The following is a 17,530-nucleotide window of genomic DNA, read 5'->3' on the forward strand; positions in this document are numbered from 1 at the left end:
TCACCAGTGCATTGTAACACAACTATTCCTCATAAAATAACGTGCTGGTGTGAACTAATACATGTAGCCAAATGATATAAGGTCAGTTTGATCTCCTTCTCCTACATGCGACTATAGGGGAAGGACTGGTCCAAGGCCAGTATAGTTTTAAAAGTATGCTTCGTGATCGTAAATATCATATAGAATTAGTATACATAGTTAATCAAAGCTCACATTATAAGTAACATCATTCAGTTATATAGCCTATTTGAAATGCATAGTCACCACTGCAATGAATGCACTGCGCAAAACATGAGAGATATCATATGGGTAACATTACAATTTACATGTGAATCGCGTAAATTGAGATGGGATGACATGCATCTTATATCATTTTAAAAACCAAATAATAAGAAAACATGTTATTTTATTGAATGTGCATTAGATGTCGCGCTAACAATACATGAAACAGCTATATGTAACTTATCTTTCTGCGTTTGGGACTTCAAAGAAAATTCCCTGCTTATAAATTACTTCTCCCCAAATCGAACTTTCGGTTTCAGAATACCGGTTTTGCGCAGTGTTCCGAGCATGGATAATGGCTGCAAGACGAGGTTGTTTTTATAAACTAATAAAAATGTGGAAATTGTTTGGTAATAGTGTCGGAAACACTTCATACTTACTTTGTATCGTATTCGGGTGCTACAACTATACTCGCTATCTTCTGTATCGCCAGGAATCCACGCAATGTACCTTCTTCTATAAATTTGTCTACCAGTGAACGCGACCGTGTTCGAAAGAAGGATAAATGGCCAGCGTATCTCTTTATATAACCTTTGTCTGCACGAAATTCATGTTATTTTGTGGATAAGAGTGGCACTTGTTTCTTTTTTGTTATTCAGTTCGGAATTTCATCGACTTTACTTTTGATACGCACTCCCCGAGATGTTAACATCTCGACCACACTCGACTAAAAGCAGTCACGCATAGCGAACCTTTAGAGTAACCCCCGATTTTAGAACTGTAAGCGGTATTAAATATTCTAACTGGCTATTTGAATCGCGGCGCTTCAGCTTTAATTAAAATATGTGGTTTATGACCCGGTACGGACTTACGTGGTGGGTCTATAATACAACATTTGTTCAGCTATTTTTAGAACGGTTAACAATTCCTGAACGCCTGTTAAAGTAGTCCGAGTATCGCACTACGTCATAATACGGATTTTACAATATTGGTTCGACTTTTACAAAGCGTTTTTAATACCCGGTATTGATTTTGCTCTACATTGCTGTTGTAAACAATGGCAATAATAAGCAATTAGAACGGTAATATATGTATTCTATGAGATAGAAATGATTAATGTTGAGAAACTCGATTCTGTTAAAATAAAATGAAAAACGAAGTTTCTGATTAACCAGGATCTCAGGTATGCTTATATCTTCTTTGTTTTGACCCCCCCCCCCCCGAATTTTTCTTTTTCTTTTCCTAAAACCGATTTAAATTTAGAGACAGAAGCTATTTCGAATTTAATCAATCTTCAATTAATTAATGTTTAATTGATATCTAACTTTGTTGACAAATCCAGGCAGAAAACTGTAGCAAAATATGATTTTTACGGATTTTTTCGTCAGGGTCTACTTGGTTTAGAGCTTATAGCGTGAAAAATAATCCGTCAACATATAATTTATTTTACCAAATCTTTTTTCTAAGATGTCAATCTATAGAATAAACACCATGAATTTAAGTTTGAGTCCATAAAATAGTAAAAAAAATTACCAAACGCGATACTAGCATTGCATTTTTTGTATTCTATTTTGATACATCAGGTCCATAAAGCGTACTTACTTACAAAAATTTGCGCAAAATTGTTGATGAGATATGGCTTAAATAAATATTCATACTCTATTTTGTATGTTCAGTTCTAATTTTCCCAAAATTGGTAATTATTTTTAGGAAAAACGGACGTCTGGCATATTTCATAATTGTCAATAATTTTCGCAAGGGGGTACACCCGTCTGAGAGGTGATAACAAACAAACTAGCATGTAAACATACATATTTTCTTTTGTATATGTATTGCCAGAATGTATATTTATCATTTAAAGCCAAGCTTTAAATGATTGAGCCCATTTAGTGCCGAGTATAGGACTACCTTAAACAAAATACGACCTTTCATTTCCTATGGAGAAAAATGGATAAATAAGGGGCCAAAAGGGTTGGTCTTTTTATTATAACCCTTTACAAAAATTTGTTATCAAATATAAAAGAAAAATTTCTTCTTGTTATCGTCAAGTAGAACCAGGGACGTATATACTATACTAGTATATACGTCCCTGGTAGAACTTGAACTCATTCGGCCTTTTTGGTTAACTCGTTCATGGAATTGTTTGATTTTTTGTTAATTCGTTCTTAAAATAATTCGTATTTTGTAAAGTCATACAAAGATTTATTCCGATTGTTTTCTCTTGCTTGTCTTATAGCTATAACTTTCAGAATCCAGCCTCCAGCAAGAACTTCCAACTCTTACTTTAGTATCAACGCAAGACCCTCTCGTTGTTTTGCAACGAGCTTTGATTTACTTATTATTATTTTTGTTGACAAATTTTGTGCACGCAATTTCTAAAATTAACTAGTCCGATTTTCATTAAACTTTCAGATAAAATAGCTACTAATCTGATTTTTAAATCTATATTTTTATTTTTATGACGCCATTGCTATTTTTGAGATATTTAGCGATTTTCAAACGGTCGGCTTGTCCTGTAAGCTTCTCCTTTACGATTAAAACGTTCAGGGATTGTAGACAAAAGAATGAGGTTGTGTCTTTAGGCATTCATTTTTGTATTGCTTAAAAAGCGCGTTGAAGCTCGCCTAGACCTGAACATTGATATTTAAAAAAAGACATCATTTTCGAGGTTTTGTACTTTTTTATCGAAAATATTTTGTTTAAAAATATTGAGCAAATATAGTTCATTTTGTATAAATCTTTTGGTTGATAACGAAATAGGAGCTGGCTCCTCATATAAGGGGCTTAAATGGCTTTAAAGTATTTTTTCTATTGCACTTTACTGAGAAATATTATGTAATGTGTTATAGAAGCAATTATGTTTATCGTACAAATTAAAAAAAAAAAAAAGAAATCTCATACATTACGTAATTAGGAAGTTTTAAGGGACCGGAAGTCCAAATTTAACCTTTGATCATTTATATCTAAAAAAGAACACATTTTTAAAGCAATATAAAAAAGAAGATGCTAAGAAAGATGTTCCTATAAATATTCAACCATCAAAATTTCGTTTAATGGCCCCGCTAAGAGGAAAAAAGGGGTCAGTCCCTTAAACGTTCTTTCCCATTTAGCACAAGAACGGTTACAAATTTTTAAACGCTTGGTGAACAAAATGTGTTTAATATTACAAGACCATTCATTTGATATGAAAAAAGGGATGTTTCCCCTAATTTTTACCAAAATAGGTTCAAAAGTCTTTCTTCTAAAGCACTTGACTAAATGATATATTATAGAAGCAAACATTTCTATCGTACAGTTTTTAAACCATTAGTTATAAAAACAAATTATCAAATGTTACGAAATTAGGGTTTTAAGGGACCGGAAGTCCAAAACTTTGATCATTTATATCTTAAGAAAGGACAAATATTTTTCAAAGCAATATAGAGAAGAAGATGCTTATAATGAAGTTTCTAAAAATATTTAACCATCAAATTTCGTTCAACAGCCATGATAAGCAGATAAGGCGTTAGCCTCTAAAACATTCTATCCACGATTGTTTGAGAATTTCTAAACACTTGTTTAACAAAATGTGTTTAAAGAGGAAGGAAACTAAAAACATTTTATACATTTTAAACATTTTATACATTTTATTAATTATCATCTGCTGCAATTGTAAATCGTATTTCTTTTCGTTAAAAACACTGGAACAATGAATAAAACAAGAAAATAGACCGCTTTATTTAAATTTTCCGCGGCTATGAAAGCTGCCATTGTCTAAGACGTCATGCCATCTATTTCGGTTCTATTTTGTTTTATCAAAATAACACCAGTATAAGCAAATCATGATTTTCGCTCTCAATGACAAGTTCTGAAAAATTTGAAACAATATCGATTTGAGAGCATTCTTAAACCTTTTACATTCCACAGAGGAATCTACGCGTATTTGTGGAAATTGTCAACAGACACCAGATATCGTAGAAATTGTCATGGTAATTAAGAGAATGTATTTTAAACATCCTAATTAAAATAAAAACATACCTATTCAGTTAGCGAAAATCCCTCATTTGATCCCTCAAATGAAGGGCAAAGAGTTCCTTTTTTCCAATATTGACACACTGATAAACATAATATTTTGTAATATGTTAAATAAGCTAAAACGTTCCTTTTACAGCTTTTAAGCAACGCAATATACTAGTAACAATTAACTCGGGCGTAACGTAATTGGTGATTTTAGGGTCAAAACGTCCAATACATTTATGATTTTTGTATAAAAAATGAAAATGATATAGAAACATAAAAAAGAGTTTGTTTAAAATCAACGGATCTTTCATTACAGATCAAGAAAAGGGGCTGGTCCCTTAAATTGAGGGCCTTAAGGTATTTTATTCGTAATTAAAATTTTTACAAATATAAATATTTTGTTATATGTTATACATTAAAATGTTTCACTTGCAGTTATTTACCCAGGAACGTAAACCTTTTCTCAATTTTTGCATAATTAAGGATTTTAAGGGAATAGAATCCCAAAAGTTTGATCTAAGATATATGTTGAAGGTATTCAATGAATAATGAAGGGACATTGAACAGTTTTTTGCTCACCTGAGCTGAAAGCTCAAGTGAGCTATTCTGATCACATTTTGTCTGTCGTCCGTCCGTCCATCCGTCTGTCTTCTCAGAACTTCATCAGCCAGAAAGAAAAGTGTACCTCAATGCACCAAACGAATGCTCTCAATTCCTCAAATTTAAAACATTGAAAAATTTAATTGGCCTTTTCCATTATAAACGATTGTCGTTTACAAGGCATGGATTCATTTCGTATGACGTTTCATATCCTTACTCACTTGACTAATGAATAAACTTAACTGAAAAATGTTGTCACATATGTTAAAGAGCTATAATTCAAATCAATGTATTGACAGGCATGTCGCTCTATTGTACCAATATTGCTGAATGGATGATATGCTGTAACTACTTTCTTGGACTCCTTTTTAAGCAATGAATTGCATAAAATTTACACAAATTTTTGATAGTTTTTCGAACACAAGTAAATAAACACGACGTCTTTTAAACAGTTTCCATAGTCCTGACACATTATTATTATGGGGATAAAAGCATTATCTTAAAAAATTATTGCAACGGAAAATCATCTTTGTTTGTAGACATTTCTTGTTTTTTGATAAAAATAATAGGTGGACCTTGGTACAATAGAGCGACATGCCTGCCAATACATAGATTTGAATTATAGCTCTTTAACATATGTTAGGGAGCCCATGCCATGAGCCCATGCTATTGCATGAGTAGCTTCTTCTATCCTAAAAGAGGAATCAAAAGTGTTTGCGAGATAAGCTAAATATAATGCACAATATATAATATAAATATACATAATATATATATATATATATATATATATATATATATATATATATATATATATATATATATATATATATATATATATAATAAAAAACTTTTAAAACACTGTTTCAAAATATTTCGACCGTGTTACCGGTCTTCATCAGTCGGTGTTTATTGTCTATAGCAACACAACGTAGAACATATACTATGACGTCACAATATGAATACAGACTGGCAAGTGACGTCATACAACAATATTGCGCCAAAAACACATGAAATAAAAGTGAGAGTCTATAGAAAGCACAGTGATAGCCGAAATTAGTACATAAACAAGTAATATATGAAAAATGTATAGATAACGGGACATAAAATAAAGGAAATGTCTATACAAACTTGTAATAATGTAGTCTAGAGACAATAATGTTCCCTTTTGTTTATACCAAAAGGTATATAAGTATTTAATTTTTTCTTCCACAAATTTTCTCTGAATTTTCTGTAAGTTTCATCTTTGTACAATTTTTCGATACCTATTACAGAATAATCCTCAACTGTGTGTTCGTCAGTATAAAAATGCATTGCTACAGGGTCGTTAGTTTCTCTATATATATATATATATATATACACAAAATACAAATATAATATAAATTACAAGAGCGAGATTAACATAAGCCTTTTGGCTTGTTTCTCAATCTTCTATGTAATGTCATTTTAATATGTATGATGCAATTTGCTAAATAATTATTGTTTAAACTGAATATAATGCAAAATGTACATCGGAGGCTGGTAAATAATCGATAGTTGGTTTAAATGTTTTTCAGCACCTTGAAAGGATTCGGAATGCGTACCTATGATTCTTTACTGTATTTTCGGCTTTTGGCTATATGCAGTAATTCGGTAAAATTTCCACAAGCTTCAAAACAGATGGATCCTGAGCGCTGTCAAATAAAGACGCCCAACTGCCGACCGAAAATAATAATGCAAAACGTATAACACTGATCACCAATTAAAATAAACTGTATAATCAAAATATCTTGAATATAAAGGTTATTCTAATCAATACACATTAACCAAAACAACTGCAATACGATTATGTACCAGGATCTTAATATATATATATATATATATATATATATATATATATATATATATATATATATATATGTATGTATGTATGTATATATATATATATATATATATATATATATATATATATATATATATATATATATATATATATATATATATACACACACACACACACACATGTATATCTATATTAATCAGCAGTGCACTAGTGTACTAGTATTTACATCAACATCTGCAGTACCATTATCAGAGTACCAGGTCCTACTGTATATATACACGTCTTATAATACATATCATTATATCACAAAAACCTTGCATTAAGTCTTATTAATAGTTGTTACTGGAGATTAAAATCGGTTAGTACCAAACATCGTGGATTTTTTCTGACCTTGCACGCAAATTCCTGATGCGTCACTGAACTCGAATATGAGATATATTTATAAGTAGAATATTAATCTTTATGAAATTTAATGTAAAGGCCAAAAAGAAGCAGATCTCCATTTTGGTACAATCAAGGTTCCCGCCGTCTTGCTATTAAGGTACCTCACTACACCGAGACGCATACTTTGTAAGAAACTACGTCACAAGATGGCGATTTAAATGTTTTGTTGAACTGTTTATATCGTTTGGTTTGGTTGTACATGTATATCGTCGTAGCTCAGTGGTAACAGTATTAAGCATTTGTACTGCAGATCATGAGTTCCCATCCGCCTTGAGCTTTTGTTCATATTTACTGAATTAAATTTTCGAAAATGTAATTTTTCATCCAAAATTGCACATTTATTTTGGGGGTTTTTTAACTTAAAAACTTCTTATGCATTATGATATCTGTTATAATCAAGTAATTTTCGGCTGATTGGAGAAAATATTTCAATGTGTAGTGAGCCACCTTAATGGGATACTTAATGGTTTTTGTCACTTAAGAAATTGGGGGAACTAACCAATTGTTTTCTGTTCCCCAGTCTTGAGTATGTGAATTTACAGCTTCAGTAGCCGGATTCCAAAACAACGAATTAACTTTTTAGTTTTTGAATAAGCAAATCTGGCAACGGGATGTGGACCATGTTAATATAAAAATAAAACTGAAAAAATCTTGAGACCCCCCCCCCCTTTGTCTTCATAATCAACAAGTTTGCTTAAATAATTGGCTTTCTGGTTTTTGTCTCGGGGGATCTACTGACTGTCGACTGATATGTTGAGTTCCCTGCAAAAGAAGAATATATTAAATGCTATTTCTTGTAAATCTGCTTTCCTACTGCCCGACTGCAAAATACTCACACAGCTCTGGTTATCTGTAAACCATTTGACGCATTTGTTTAAAAACGTTTCGTTAAATGATATCAAAGCCAATTATATCGCCTTCATTTCTCGCCATGTCGAACTTTTGCATTCATTCCTTATTTCATGAAAACATTTTTCATCCCACATTATATGCCCCAGCGCCTAAAGCGCTAGCATCTGAATAAACTATCGTACTTTCTCTTTTTGTTACTGTTAATAAACTATCGTACTTTCTTTTTCAGTTACTGTTAATTTTGTCATTGTATTTCCGAACATGTATACACCAGAACTTTGATTCGCTTAATGATTTTATAGCAAACTTTAAATTCAGTGTATTATCCCATGACACTCTGAAAACTATTTCCGTACAGCAGTATCTTGTCATTAGTCTTCAAAGATTACCAAAGACTGGTTGCAATGAAATTATTTTCCCTGCAACTTTGGTAAGCGCCCTAGCTGAAACTTTTGGTAAATCTGAAACAATAGTAGACTCGACATCTTGGATTCTTCTCTCTGGAATGGAAATGCTAAATCTGATTGAATTCCATCTGATAATCATTCAATATCTTGAACTGGACTGGAAATAGATTTTTTTTGATTAATTAATAATCCAGCACCCTCTAGTGATGATTTGATAAGACTTGAAACTCTCTGACATTCCTCCAATGATTCTGTCATAGCAAACCCATCATTTAAATACAGAACAATTTTTATATTGTTAGATCTCCAATATTTGACATAGCTCTTAAGCACTTAGTAAATATATACGGGGCTGTAGACAAACCAAATGGAAGCACTGTAAAGCAAAAAACATTCCCCTTTCCACTCAAAACCAAGAAATGTTTGACATTCTTTACAAATATCTATATGGTGGTAACCGGATTTAAGATCGAATTTAATACAGAAACGATCTTTCTCAAAATATTGTAAAGCCAATTTGTGATCCTCAAACTTTATCTTTTCTTTTTTTAAGAAAACCATTTCACATACTCAAATCTAAAACCAAACGCTTCTTTTCTCTGTTTTTGCGACGATCAATGGACTTACAATAAATAGTCTGAAAGGAACTTGTATAACGCAACCCGATTTTACTAGTCTCCAATGCTTTCTGTAACAAAAGAAAAGTTATGTAAAGCTGATTTATTATTTTTCAAATAAATACTCGGTGGGTTAACTGCAAAAAGAATGTTTTGATCAATCTCAAGATATCTTCAAAAATGTCCCCATCTTTCTCCAAAATTCATAATGATTTTGTAAACTATTTTTCACACCTGTGCATGATTGATTTGATTCTATGACGGATAATAACTTGCAATGCTCATTCATTATCTCAATATCTGTTATTCGTTCGAACATATCTACAGATAATAAATTCTTATCATCAAGATCACTTGGAATTTGAACTTGTGGGTTTTCAAATGCCCAGTCTGGAAGCACCTGTAGCAGACGTCGCTGGGCTGTGGCGTACGTCTACTACCTGATCGAAAGGGCTGGTTGAACAAATTCGAGGCACCAGTATTGGTCTGCAAAGTGTTGGTCTGTAAGGGCAGACAACTGAGCAGCAGAACCGGCAGCAGCAGAGGGCACGGGTTTTAAATACGATTGGAAGCGTGACTTTTTCTGTTTACTGTTCATGAGAGCTCTATTCTCGGCGCTCCTGATCTTTTTCTCATCGTCCGAGTCGTCAGCGATATCATTTCATTGGTATTCCTGTACTGTTTTCCACCCTGCAGGGGATCCGTCTGCCATCCTAATATACTTTTGTCTAGTTTTAAGTTTATTATTAATTCTTTTGACAACATTTTCATTGTAATTCGACAAATCTTTGAGCTTTTCAAGTTTATCTAATATTTCTTCATTGAACAAATATTGTACCTTATTCCCATCGTTCTTCAGTTTTCCAGCTATGTTGTCTTTGAGTTTCTTAGAAAGTTGCTGTGCTGAGAATTTGTTATCTTCTTGTAACTTCTCCGTTAATTGTTGAAACTGTGTGGAAATGGTAGAAGAAAGCAGTTTAACTGCGTCAGTCAAGGCGAATGCGTTTGCCGTATTCTGTTCTGCAGGCCTAAGTGCAGTATCTTCTTTCATTAAAATATCGTCCTCGTGGTCTGCATTAGCCATAGGTAAATACTTTGAAACGTCTGATTGCAATGAGAGAGAGCCTTCGAATGAATTAAATCTCAATTCTTTACTAAATCGTGCGCACCTTACGAAGTATTTGCGCACCTGAGAAGAATACCTGTAGAACATGTTTTCTATAAATATAATTACCAATTAAAGTGGTAGTCTTCATAAAAAACACCAGGTAAACACGTGTTCGATCAAAACACGTGTTGTGATACCTTCAATAAATACATGGCCCCGCAAATTAGGTACCCAGATGGGTCTTTAATCTTTTATCCATAGCTTTTTATGAGGGATATTTTAATAGGTTATAAAAGCAGGCATGTTTATTTTACGCTTAATCACCGAAACATACTGGTTTTCTCATGTGTTACATCATCAGGGGTCAAAAGTCCAAAATTTTCATTTGTAGCCCTTCACTTAAGGATGATTTGTATTAAGTTATATTCGCAAATATGCTTATCCTACAGTTGTATGCCCATAAAATTGAATGTGTTGCGTAATTAGAGATTTTTAGGGACCATAATTAAAACTGTTTGATCTTTTATATCTCAAATAGAAAAATACAAGTATTTGAAGTAGCAATGTACATGTAAAAAAGAAGAGGCTCATAAAGATACACTTAAAAGTATGCAAAATTCTACAATATTTAACCTAAAATATTTAAATGGTGTCAATAAGGAGTCGGCCCCTAAAATGTTCTTTCCCATGAAACTCAATAACAGTAACAAATTTAAAACATTTGTTGAACAGAATATGTTAAAAATCATAATTCCTTTCATTTAATGTTAAATAAGGGACTGGCCTTTCAAATAACAGACTATAGCTAAAAGGGGTCTAAATTCTTTAATCCATAGCAATGTGCTCCTCTCATGTATTTCATAAGTAGAGAATTTAAAGGGCTGAAAAATCCGAAAAGTTGACCATATTTACTTCAAGAGGAAAGCTTTCACGAAAATCGAAACATAAAAGCATTAGTATCCCGTCCCTATTTCCAAATCATGTTTCGTTGACGAAAAACAAAGTCAATGTCTCATGACCTTCTAAATATCGGACAGAAGATATCCTCGTTGCTCGCGACGAGATTTTGTCTAGTTCTTAATAAAAAAAATTTCGCCTTAATAAAGCGGGTGACTTAAATGGCAGTCTAGTCGATTCAACCGGAACTAATGAACGGAAATCAGAAGTTCTGTCGTCATTTATATTTAGAAAAAACCTTTGTACTCCTTACATAGACTTTAAAACTTGTGGTAAAACTACACTTTCATCTATAAAAAAAACAACCCTGGACTACGTCTTATTTGACAAATAAGTTTTAGCATTGTTGCATCGTTACCAAACATACAAAGAGGGCTCATTCTCACTTACATCTGACCACCTTCCAATAATTGCCACATTTAACCTACGCGCCTTGCAATGCCACCGTCTTAAGACTTCCCAGACAAAACTTTTAGCATGGCACAAAGCTACCGCTGAAAATATTGCAGAGTATAGGAACAAAATCAACATCTCTCCGCTGCGTTTAGTGAAGAACTACGCAATGAAACAGACATTTCAGTGCATATCGAAAATTTAACCAAAATTCAACATAAATGCGCACACGACTGTATTCCATTATCGTCCTTCAACCCTTTCACCCGAACTGGCTGGACTTCTTCTGTAAAGGAGCTTCATAAAATTGAACGAGCCAAACGGCGCATATGGATAGGAAAAGGAAGACCTCGAGGGATAGAGTTTACGTCATACCTAGATTATAAAAAAGCCAAAAGAAATTTCCGGAGGGCCCTTGAGGAAGCACATGAAAACTACATGTGTAATGTCTTCAAAGAAATCGACGAAGCCGCAGAAGTAGACATACGTCTATTCTGGAGACTGACAAAGAGACGAAAACCCAGAACTTCGCGCATTTACCCCGAAATCCAGGATGAGGGAAGAACAACCTATAAGATACTGAAGGGGTGGCAGAAACTTTAGCCAACTATTACCAAAATATATATACCCCCATAGAAGATGTTCAGTTCGATCCGGATTTCAAGTCCAAGATAGATCTCGAGATAAAACATTTTACTGCAACTTGTGAAAGTGATATACATGACTTACCTTAGGGCTGCATTACCACAAAAGAGCTAAATGCAATAATCAGCTGTCTGAAGCTGCGCAAGACACCTGGCTAGGACTCCATTACTAACAAACATATCGTTCACGGGGGGGGGGGGGGTGTCACTTTTTCGATGCCTCGTTAATTTATACGACGCCATCTTGTCTTGGGGGAAAAACCTCTTCAGTGGAAACAAGGACTTATAGTGCCTATGTACTAGAGAGGATCGAAGCCCAAAAAGGTGTGCGACAATTACAGACCTGTAGCTTTATTACCTTGTTTATTTAAAAATTTTGAAAAAAATATTCTGTCTCGCATATCTGAGTTTTTAACATTAAGTGCTCATTTTCCCAATGTTCAGCAACAAGGGTTTCAAAAATCGTTAAGCTGCTTAACTGCATCTTTTAATTTGCAGGAAACAATTTTGCACAACACAGAACAGGGACACAATGTATATGTAAGCTTTTTAGATTCTAACGAAGCATTTGATAGTGTGGAGAGAAGGGCTTATGTTCAAGCTGTATAGTATTGGTGTTACTGGTCAAATATAGACACTTATCAACTATTGTCATCAACATACTACAAGCCCTGTCATTGTAAACCAAATACAATCAAAATGGTTTAGTGTTAAGGTACCTCATTACACCTACACTTGTATTTTTTAAGACACTACGTCACAAGATGGCGATTTAAATGTTTTGTTAAACTGTTTATATGGTTCGATGGAGTTGTATATCGTCGTAGCTCAGTGGTTAAAGTGTTGAGCTTCTGAACCGCAGATCATGAGTTCGAATCCGCATGGAGCTTTTGTTCTTGTTAACTGAATTAAATTTTTGAAAATGTAATTTTTCATCTAAATTTGCACATTTTTTTGTCTATTAGACTTAAATAGTCTTATCCATAATGACATCTATCATAATCAAGTAATTTTCTGCTGATTTGAGAAAATATTTCGCGGTGTAGTGAGCCACCTTAATCAAGGTGTCAGACAAGGAGGTATTCTGTCCACTTTTTTGTATCTTGTTTATATGAACGTCCTCCTAATTGAATTTGAGGACAGTAAGTAACAAGAGGCCAATTGGCCTTAACGCTCACCTGAGTAGCATATATCCCATACACAAACCTGTCATGGAGTCTCATATATGCATCTAGTTAATTAGGTTTCATACAGGAGTAGAAAAATAATAAATTTGTTGACGACCACATTTCAAAAAGAACTGTGAAACCTATAATTTTTGTGAAAAACTAAAAGATCTGGTCTACAAAATCATGAATTCAGTTTTCCTTTCAGGTGTGTGTGAGTAAAGAAGATAATTTTTAACATTAACATCTATACATCCATTTTGGCCCTGCCATAGAGTCAAAACACCATACCCCAGGGGACATGAAAATTAAAATTTCAGTAGAGGACTTCCTGGTAAACGTAATTATTAGTCAGTTTTTTTTTTACAGATGTTTGAGAAAAGAGAAGAAGATTTTTAAACATTATACCAGGTATGCATCAACACTATATTGCCATCCCCCCCCCCCCACTCATGTCCTGAACCCCTGACCCAGGGGCCATGAATTTCACAATTTAGGTTAAGGAGATTGTGGATATCATAACCATGTATTCAGTTTTTTGCCCACATGTGTGGGAGTAGAGAAGACGATTTTTAAAGATTTAAAACATTTTTACTATATGGCCATATTGGCCCCACCCTAGAGCCTAAACACCTAACAAAGGGGTCATGAATTTCACAATTTTGGTAGAGGGCCTCATGGACATCATAACCATGCATTTAGTTTTTAACAATTATATATGGGAGTAGAGAAGAAGATTTTCTAAGATTTAATACATTTTTACTATATGGCCATATTGGCCCCACCCTAGAGCCTGAACCCCTAACCGAGGGGTCATGAATTTCACAATTGAGGTAGAGGGCTTCATGGACATCATGACCGTGCATTTAGTTTTTGAAAAATATATATGGGAGTAGAGAAGAAGATTTTCTAAGATTTAATATATTTTTACTATTTGGCCATATTGGCCCCACCCTAGAGTCTGACCCAGGGGTCATGAATTTCACAATTTTGATAGGGGGCCTCGAGGACATCATAATCATGCATTTAGTTTTTAACAAATATATATGAGAGTAGAGAAGAAGATCTTCTAAGATTTAATACATTTTTACTATATGGCCATATTGGCCCCACCCTAGAGCCTGAACCCCTGACCAAGGGGTCATGAATTTCACAATTGAGGTAGAGGGCTTCATGGACATCACTATCATGCATTTAGTTTTTAACAAATATATATGAGAGTAGAGAAGAAGATTTTCTAAGATTTAATACATTTTTACTATATGGCCATATTGGCCCCACCCTAGAGCCTGAACCCCTGACCAAGGGGTAATGAATTTCACAATTAAGGTAGAGGGCTTCATGGACATCATAATCATGCATTTAGTTTAAAAATATATATATATATAGTAGACAAGAAGAAGATTTTCTAAGATTTAATGCATTTTTACTATATGGCCATATTGGCCCCACCCTAGATCCAGAACCCCCGACCCAGGGGTCATAAATTTCACAATTTTGGTAGAGGGCCTCATGGACATCATAACCATGCAACCAGTTTTTCCTCACATGTGTGGGAGAAGAGAAGAAGATTTTTGAAAATTTGGCTTTTTTGGCATATTTGGCCCCGCCCGTGGCACCCCAGGGGTGGTAAAGCTATAAATTTCACAATTTTAGATTCTTCTAACCATAGAGATGCTTCACACCAAAAATGGTAACGATTGGCCTGGTAGTTCTCAAGAAGAAGTTAAAAATGTAAAATTGTTAACGCACGACGACGGACGAAGAACAATTGCAACAGGTCACTCAGGTGACCTAAACATATTGGTGTACTACATGTTCCCAGCAGTTGGCCATCCCTAGCAGACGATATTTCATGTATTAGCTTATCTCCAATAGACCTTCAACCACTTTTAAACACTGCTTTTATGTATTCAAACAAATAGCGTTTTCGAATTAATGTTACCAAATCATGTGTGTTAGTATTTTGTCGGAAATATTGTACAGTTAACGAAACATTCGAACGGTTTTTAGGTCAATGTTCAATTCCTACAGCAGACAAATACAATCATTTAGGTATTATTGTTGAAAACAGATGTAAACATTCTGCTAGGATAAAGGAAGCATGCAACAAGGGACGCAAATCATACTTTCCGCTTTTCTGACATAGGATAACAATTTCTCAACCCAATGACACTCTCGCATTTATACAAGAAATTTGTGTTACCGTCCGCCCTGAATGGTTGTGAACTATGGAAATGCATATCTTCCTCTGATCTTCAGAAGCTAAAAACGTGTTTCAACACTTAGTTTGCAAAAATTCGTTAAACCTACCAACATTTTGTAGATCTGACATTTGTGAATCATTCTTTGGTGTTTGACCGATAGAAGCGGAAATCGACACAAGGAAAATATTATTCCTAGGAAGACTGTGTCGCTTACATTTCACTACCCTCACAAAGAAAATATTTGCGATACGTCCGTATTCGTTCATTTATAACTTAGCAAAGAAGCAAAAACGATTTATACTTGAAATTTTCGATATTCTCAAAAACGCCCTGGACAAAATCACTTTTAAAATTTAAAAATTGACGCAACGTAAAACAGAAGTGACGTTGTCATTAAAACTTAAAGATCTTTGAGGCACGATAATGTTTCATAATCCCTAAAAGTTTCGTGTAAATCCGTTGAAAGCTCTCTGAGATATGAAGCTCTAAAAAGTGAGACAAATAAAGAAAACGAATTATAACTAGACACAATCTCGTTGCAAGCAACGAGGAGGTCTTCCGTCCGATTTTGGATGGAAATATGACATCATCGACTTTGATTTTCGACAAAAAAACATGATATGGAATAAAGAGTGAAGTACTATTTTTTTGAATCGCTTTTATAAGTTCTCTTACATTGCCTTTAATACTTGCATTTCTTCCAATTAAGATAGAAAAGATTAAACTTGTTCACCACTGGCTCCTAAAAACCCTAATTAGGTTACGCAAGAGGAAATCATTTTATTGTAAGGATATATAAACGTATTATACCTAACTAGCTTAATTAACCTTTCACAAAACAGCTCTCAGTAAAGGGATATACTAGATAAATGACTTTAGAACTCTTTGGTCCCTTCATTTAAGGGACCAGCCCCTTTTTCTTGAAGTCATTTAAGTCTGAACACATTTTGTCAACAAAAGTTTAGAAATTACTTACCGTTCTTGAGAGATATATGAAAGAACGTTTTAGGGGCCGATCCCTTATCTCCTTATAGGGGCCGTTTAACAAAATGTTGAGGGTTGCATATTGTTATGAACATTATTTTCAACAACTTTTCTTGTGCTGCATTTCGAAATATTTTTCCTTTCTGAGATATAATTGATCAAATTTTGGACTTTTGGCCCCTAAAAACTCCTACCTACATAACACATGATAACATAATTACATTGCTTGGATATATAACTGTAAAATAAACATATTTACTTGTATAACATTTTACAAAATATCCCTCAGTTAAGGGCTATAGATAAAAAAAAACTTTAGAGCCCTTTGGTTCCCTAATTTTTTTTTATGAAATGGTAGAACTAAATTACCCATCAATATTTTGGAAGTAACCCGTTTGATAAAGCAATGGAAATTAAGAAATCTTACAACAGTTGGAAGATTGACTGTGATTAAAACTCTGATAATACCAAAACTTAACCACTTAATCCTAACTATACCAAAACCTAGTGTAGAATACCTTCAACAGTTTGAGAAAGAAATTTACATTTTTTTATGGGGAGGCAAGGTCCATAAGGTAAAGAAAAACATTATAATTCAAGATTACAGATATGGGGGATTAAAAATGATAGACTATATGGAATTTGTTTGTGCATTGAAATTTGCATGGATAAGAAGACTTATCCACTCTAATACAAAGTGGGTAAAACTTTTTGAATTAGGATTAAAAATAGAAACCCTATGGGAAAAAGGTTCAGACTTTATTACCAATAATAGCAATAAGATAAGTAACAAGTTTTGGAAAGAAGTTTTATTAGATTGGGTTAAAATTGTTATGTCCTATAGCCAAAATGACATAAAAGTACTTAATGAACATATATGGTTTAATCCTAATATTAAAATTAATAACTCATCAATTTTTATTAAGAATTATTTCAACTGTGGTTATAAATTTATTAAAGATTTGATGACAGAAGCAGGCAATTTTGTAAGCCTTGAAACTCTTGAAAACTCAAATGTTAAGACCAATTTTCTAGAATATAGGAGGTTGAAAGGAGCAGTTTTTGAAAGATTAAAAGCCTTAAATAATAATAAGGTAGAATATGGACCATT

This window comes from Crassostrea angulata, chromosome 8 (assembly GCF_025612915.1).
Source record: "Crassostrea angulata isolate pt1a10 chromosome 8, ASM2561291v2, whole genome shotgun sequence".
Lineage (NCBI taxonomy): Eukaryota > Metazoa > Mollusca > Bivalvia > Ostreida > Ostreidae > Magallana > Magallana angulata.